At 43.6% G+C, this 7587-nt stretch overlaps 1 protein-coding gene across 2 annotated transcripts in view; it reads right to left on the reverse strand.

Annotated features, from left to right (window-relative positions):
* Positions 1 to 5628, reverse strand: part of Pals1 (protein associated with LIN7 1, MAGUK family member) — a 77750-nt gene extending 72122 nt beyond the window's left edge. For both annotated transcript variants that reach the window (XM_013115406.3, XM_005072745.4), the window contains exon 1: positions 5498 to 5628. The gene's annotated coding sequence lies outside the window, so the exon portion shown is untranslated. The remainder of the gene's footprint in view (positions 1 to 5497) is intronic.
* Positions 5629 to 7587: the final 1959 nt, after the last annotated feature.

Here is a 7587-nt window from a genome sequence, read left to right on the forward strand (position 1 = left end):
CAGCTGCTCACTGGGCTTCATTAAAGATTACAATGCCAACACCTCAGAAGACAGTTACTAAGGAAAAGAAAAAGGTTAATAGATTATGAGGATAACCTTTGCAAATTACTTATCTGACAAAAGAAAAAGGACTATAAAGAACTATCAAAACTTGGGCTAGGGGTGTAGCTCAGCAGTAAGGCACACTCCTAGCATAAGCAAGGCCTTCTGTGACTCTCTCAAAACTCAACAATAAGAAAATGTAAATTTGGCAAGCTGAAGATCAAAACTTCAAGGACAATTTGGACAACAGAGTAAGATGGTGTCCAATAAATAAAATAGGCAAAGAATTTAGTTACTTCACAAAGTGCAAATAAGCACATTCAACACCATTAGCTATAAGGGAACAGTGATTTTAAAAATATAATGACATACTATTATACACCCATTAGGATGGCTAGAATGAAAAAGACTGATTATACCAAGTGCTGGTAAGGATGTATACATTTCTGGCAGGAATGTAAAGTGGTCCAGCTACTTTGAAGAGACTTTTACAAGTGCACTAGGTTCCCAGGCTGCTGCAATAAAGTAACACAAACAAAAGTCTTTAAAGAATTTTTAATTCTGTAAGTTAGAAGCTTGACACAGGTCTCTTGGGCTAAAATTAAGGTGTTATCAGAGCTGCTTTTTTTTTTTTTTTGCAGGTGCCAACGGGTAATCCATTTTCCACCTTCTGGAAAGCAAGCACATTCCTCTGTTAGGGTTTCCTTTCTTCCATCTTCAAACACACTAGTTTTTTTTTTTTCCATCTAGAAGCTGTTTGTACTGTCTCATCTTTTTTTCTGACTTTATCCTTCCTCTTTGTCCTTTTAAAGACTTGTGATAATTAGGCCCACCTGAATAATCTCCATATGCTACAGACAGCTGATTAACAACCTAAATTAAATTGACATGTAACCAAATATTTTCATAATATCTTCAAGAGCCATTATTTTGCCTACTGGAGACTGATGGTGTTTTGATTTTGCTGTTGTTTGGTTTCATTTTAATACAGTTAAGCTCACATTTGTTCATGTGACCCAGGATTCCCACTTATAAGTATCCACCCTAAAGAAAACATGCACACACACACACACAAAACTATTCACGCAGATTTATGTCAACTTTTTAAAAATTAATTTATGTGCATGGCTGTTTTGTCTACATGTCTATCTCTGCAACATGTGCATGCAGTGCATGAAGAATCCAGAAAAGGGCATCAGGTCTTCTGGAACTGGAGCTAGACACTTGTGAGCTGCCATGTGGGTGCTGGGAATTGAACCTGGGGCCTATAGAAGAGCAACCAATGCTCTTAACCACTGAACTATCTCTCCAGTCCCTTAGGGCAACTTTATAATCACAAAAAGCTTGAAAAAAAACTTAAATGTTCTTCAGCTGGTAAATGGATAACAAATGGTGGGACATTCATACAAGAGAACACCGTGTTCAGCAATAAACTGAAGGAACTGTAGACAAGCTCAGCATGGATGAATCTCAGATATATCATGCTAAAGGAAAGAAAAGCAGAGACGATGCTTGTTCAGCACACAGATACTAATACTGGCAAGATGAAGATTAGCCTGACACTTACACAAGGATAGTATACAAATGCATGGAGTATTACATACCCTTACATAGACTTGCAAGACATGGCCTATATAAGAAGAAAAAGACTTCTGGGCAGTGGTAGCACATGCCTTTGATCCCAGCACTGAGGAGACATGAGACTCTGAGTTTGAGGCCAGCTTAGCCTAAACAGTGAGGTCCAGGACAGTCAGAGCTGTTACACAAAGAAATCCTGTCTCAAAAAAACAAACAAATGAGAGAGAGAGAGAGAGAGAGAGAGAGAGAGAGAGAGAGAGAGAGAGAGAGAGAGAGGGAGAGGGAGAGGGAGAGGGAGAGGGAGAGGGAGAGGGAGAGGGAGAGGGAGAGGGAGAGGGAGAGGGAGAGGGAGAGGGAGAGGAAGGGGAGGGAGGGAGGGAGGGAGAGAGAGAGAGAAAGAGAGAAAGAGAGAGCGAGAGAGAGACCGACTCTCAAGAAAATAGTAAAAAGGATGCAAAAACAAAATGAAGAAAGTCAGTGGACTGAAAACCAAGGTTGGTGCTGACGGAAGATTTGAAGGAGAAATCTCCAGTTCAAGACATACATAAGCTTTATAAAAGCGTTGTACATCTCAAACTACCTGCTTCCAAGAACAAAATAGGTACAGAAGGTATACGGATCTTTCACAAGAGGATTTTTTTGTTGTTTTTTGAGACAGGGTTTCTCTATGACTTTGGAGGCTGTCCTGGTCTAGCTCTTGTAGATCAGGCTGGTCTGGAACTCACAGAGATCCACCCACCTCTGGGATTAAAGGCATGTACCACCACCACCACCTAGCCTCACAAGAGGATTTAATAAACTGTGAAAACTTGAATGAATGGCAAAAAAAAAAGCTAAATACTATTATGATTAAAATGAAATGACATTTTAAAAAGAAAGTATAGGGAGGGAAATCAGTAGTTGCCAGGGATAAAAGGTTTGGGGAAGGCCGACTCTAAAAAAAGGAAAACAAAACAAACAACAAAAACCAAAACAAACAAACAAAAAACCAGGCAGAAGTGGGGGGGTGCAGAGACAACAGCCCTGCTAACTATTTACATGATGTGGAGAAAGTAACTTACTTAACAATTAGAGTGAGGGGCTGGGTGTGGTGGCACATGCCTGTAATGCCAGCACTTGGGAGTCTAAGGCAAGAGAATCAGTTTGGAGCCAGCCTGGGTTACATTACCAGCTGTAGGCCAGCTTGGGCTACATACGAAGCAAGGTCCTCAGGAGAAGAAGGGGTCAGGAATGTACAGTGAGGGCAGCCTAAAGGTAGAATACCAAGACAACTGTGTAGCACTTAGTTCGAACTCCTCGACATTCCTTAGCACTTTTCTACAGACCTCACTTTCCCGTCCCTGAAAAACGAAAAGACTGGACTGTCTACCCAAGATTACTTCCAACCTAATGATCCTTTAATTCAGCAGGTGTGTAATACAAAAAAATTAAATTCCAAATCCCGTATGTCAAGGTACCACTTTTTCCCAAACACTCTGAAATTAGGAAAATATCAGAGAAATAAGACATATAAATGTACTGATACAAAAGTCAGATCAAATTTTTTGCTATCTCTGTGATGAGGTTTTTTTCCAAAACATTTCCAAGATATTGTTGATTGCAGGATACAAAAAAATAACACACGAATTTTACCTGTGGAAAAATTACAGGTGGTAATATCATAAAGTCAATATTAAAGAATAGGCTAAATACTATCATCTACAGTTTTTTAAAAGTCTGATTGCTGTGGCAGTTAAATATGATAAGATTACAGTGCCCACTTGGGTCAAATTTGAATGTAGATGTTCATGTGAAGGTATTCTGTAGTTTTGATTAAGATATATGATCAACCAACTTTAAGGAGATTATCCTCAATTATGTGAGTTTATTTTTTAGCTTATTGTTTTTATGATTTTCAGTGTTTTGACATGGGTTTTGGGTCCTCTGGAACTGGAATTACAGTTATGAGCTGTCCTGTGGGTGCTGGGAATTGAACCTGGGTCTTCTGGAAGAACAGCCAGTGCTCTTTAACAGATGAGCCACCTCTCCAGACCCTATGTGAATTTATTAATGCATGCAGTGCACATGTTACAGGAGAAACCTCAACAGAAGAGAACTCTGGTTTACACAGTATCTTAAAGAACAGAAAAATTTTAGAAATGACAAGACAGACAGCAGGTTTGGCTTTTGGCTTTCACGGGTGGAGATCTGAGTCTCAGGTGTGTGTGTGTTTGTGTGTGTGTGTTTTGAATGATTTATTTTTACTTCATGTGCATTGGTGTTTTTGCCTGCCTGTATGTTTGTATGAAGGTGTAGGATCCTCTGGAACTGGAGTTACACAGAGTTGTGAGCTTCCATGTGGGTCCTTCCAGAAAGCAATTAGTGCTTTTAACCACTGAGCCATCTCTCCAATCCCGAGTCTGACACTTTTAATCAGACCACAATACAGTGGGCTAAAGTGAAGGCTCAGCAGTTAAGAGTGCTTTTGCAGAGGACCCACGTTATGTTCCCATCACCAACAATGGATGGCTCCCAGGAGCCCATAACTCCAGTTCGAGGAGGATCCAATGCCTCTGGTTTCCACTGGTACCCAAGTGTAAATGCCACCGCCCAACACACATATGTGATTTGAAGTAGGCATTTTTTAAAACCACAATTCAGAAAACGGTATGTGCGGCTAACCCACGGTACCGATTTGGATCACCCTCAGGTGGATCTCTCATCTATTTTAACATTCTAAAACAAACAGCACTATGAGTCCACCTGCACCTGCCAAAATCTACTCCATCTTAAAGATTATGAATCTCTTCATATTTGTGTTTTACCTATAAAGCTCTTTAAAGTTTAACGTTAGCTTAATACAACAGTTTAGAATGACTTTTAAAACAAGATATCGTGTCCAAAGGAATTCCATAAAGAAGTTCATATTCAAGAAGAGTATTTAGTAATTTTCATTACCACCAATACTTCAAAGACACATAATTTGTTCCTGTTGCAAAATTTAACAGGTTACTAATCTCTGGCATAATTTAAAAGGATAATTAGAATACTATGATTAAATCATGATAATGCCCTATTAAAACTAGAAATACCTTTCAACTTGTCCGCTAAATCAAAACTTTAGAATTCTTGGTACACTGGCTTTCTTTCCGAATCTAAATTCTTAAAACTCTAAAGACACAACACAGCACTTCTAAAACCCTCCTAGCTACTGCATTAATTTTAAAGTGTCTTGAGAAACTTTTCGACCGAAGCCTAAATTCCACACACATTACTGTTCTGTCGATCAGCTGGACAGAAGGTGAACTGTCCATAATAAGTTACATAATTTGCAATAAAGATCGTTCCAGGCGGCTTTCATTGAAAGTGACTTACAACCATTTTACAGGCTTCAAAGTTCAACCTACAACCTCCCTGCAAGTTCCAAGAAAGCTGTGTGGACACTGGGTTTTTCTTTCGCGGCAGTCACAAGGAAGCAGGAACTGTTTATGTGAAGAACGCAGTGAGTAGCAGGACACCAGGAGCTGACTCAGGCACAGGAACGCTGGCTGCATTCCGTCCTCCTCGGGAAAGTGTTTCCCCGAGCCGCCCGGGGGGAGTCCCCGGGAGCCGGGACTACGGGCCTGGCCGCAGCGGGGCGACTCCCTGCCGCGCCCCCCGCAACTCCGACCCGGTGGCCCGCCACTGCGCCAAGGTGCGTCCCCGGCCCGGGGGACCGAACCCGCGCAGGCAGCGTCCCTCCGAGGGACAAAAGGTTGGGCTGGCACCACCGAGCAGGGCTCAGCCCGGGGTCCCCGGGAGACCCTCGTCAGAGCCCCGTCGCCCCTCCCCCGCCGCGCTCCCGGGGACCTGTTGATTAAGATCGCCACAGCCCCGCCGCCGCAGGTCCGCCCCTTACCTCCGCGCCCCGGCGGCGGCCGATCCGCTCGCCCTACTCGCTCCTCAGTGCGGCCCGAGCGACAAGCCTCCGGCGGGCGGTCCTCAAAACCCCGGATAAAGAATCCAGAAACTCCCGATTCCCCAGCCTCGGGACCCGTAGTCCCCGCCCCCGCCCCACCGCCAGCCTCCTCCGTCGCCGCCGTCGCCAGCAGCTCCTCCTCGAGACCGCGCGAGACCGGCCCCCGCGGCTGACGCGAGGCCGCGCACGCGCCCCCGGGACTCTGGCGCAGTGGGCGCGCCTATCCCAGGCCGTTCCCGGCTCAGCCCGCCCACGGCCAGGAGAGAGGCTGGACCGGATTGCCCAATCCTGAGCCCCGCGCGGAGAGGGGGCCCGCTCATTGGTCCGCCCTCTTCCCCGGGCGCTCGGCCGCGCGCACTCGCGCGCCTCGAACTACGAAGCGCTCGCTGGAACTGCCGAGTTTCCCGGCCGCCTCAGCGCACCTTCCCGCCTGTGTGCGACCGCCCTGCTTCCCTGAGACGAACGACTCGGAAGCCGCTAACTAACGCTCGACGACGCACCGCCCTTCTGCGCCTGGGTAACCGTCATCTCCTGAGAAAAACCAGATTCCCTTTGAGGAGATTCCTCTTGTCCGGTCAGGCACGTCAAAAATGCTAACACTCACTTAAAAAACAAACAAAAAAACCCATGACGCAAGCACCTGGTTGTTGTGTGGAAGTCCCACAGAACTGTCTGATTCTGCGAGATACTCGTTTCTGAAAACCAGGAGGGATGCCAAGGGCCACTCTGTGCATTGCAGTATGTTTGACAAAATAGTCTCTGTCCACTAGAGGTGTTCAGGCACGTCTCCATTCCCAACTGTGATAAAGACGTTTACAGACGTTGCCAAAGGGTAGGAGGCAAAAATCACCTCCAGTTATGGACAGCTGGTCTAGCTTTTCATACAAAAGGTCTCTATACATCGTGTTCTTTTTATCCCACAAAGATGTGTTTATTATTTTGTGTATTTGCCTGCAAAATGTATATCCACTACCTGCTTGCCTGGTGCTAGGAACTGAACCCACGTCCTCTGCAAGAGCAGCAAATGCTCTTAACCACTTATCTTTCCAGCCCCCTCAATAGTGTCCTTTTTCATGCCTTCCAATAGCCTGGTCCAGAACATCCCTCCCAAATGAATACCCCTGCTAGGTACCTGGTCTTGCTTCCCTAGTTTTTTAGGTTTCCCTGTTGTAGGCTCCATTCTGATAAAATGATGATCACTATTAATGTGAAATAGAAGAGCTGCTACTTTCAAAATATGGGAGATTCCTTTATAAATACAATAACATTGTATTATTTTACCTCCTGAGGGTAGTTCCATTTTTAAAAGGAGAAGACTGTGAAAAATATGAAATCTATTCCTTGGTGAATAGAACCTTTTCCAGAACACCCACATCACACTAATTACTGGCCTTGTGTGCAAAAAAAAAAAAAAAAAGGAGGGGTATAGCTCTAAGAGTGAAAAGTATGAAAGTTGCAGGCAAAATGATTGGAGTTCTATGATGTGATGTGGGACAAGCCTTCCTTGGTTTAAATTTTCTCATTTGTAATATAAGATAGCTTTTGTTTTCCATTTCATGACTGGTAGCTTCTGCAAGTAGAATCAAATGGAGAGTGTGAGAGTTAAGACAATATAGCATTCATCCCCAAATGGAATAAACTAGGTAATCAGTCATTTATTTAAACCTCCTGTTTGAAGAATTGTTCCCCCTTGTCAGAACACAATCCACCTGCTGAGTCACCCTGGCAGATCTGTAACTAAACATTATGGATGAATAGAGAAAGCCAAACTATAAAATCTAGTGTAAAAAGAACAACCATAGTAAATACCCTTCCTCCTCCTTCAGCTTGATAGAGGCTTATATCATCTGCCAATACGTTAGATAAGTAAAATGCCATGCTGTTTTAAATTTGGGCCAACATACTAACATATTTTAGCCACTTGTAAAAGTCTAAAATCTAAAACCTCAGATTTCAAGACTCTACAATTTTATTATCTTTGAAACCATTAACCATGGACATTATGTCTTATTTTTGTACTAGTAAAAGAG

The sequence above is a fragment of the Mesocricetus auratus genome, unplaced genomic scaffold (genome assembly GCF_017639785.1).
Source record: "Mesocricetus auratus isolate SY011 unplaced genomic scaffold, BCM_Maur_2.0 Super-Scaffold_15014, whole genome shotgun sequence".
NCBI lineage: Eukaryota > Metazoa > Chordata > Mammalia > Rodentia > Cricetidae > Mesocricetus > Mesocricetus auratus.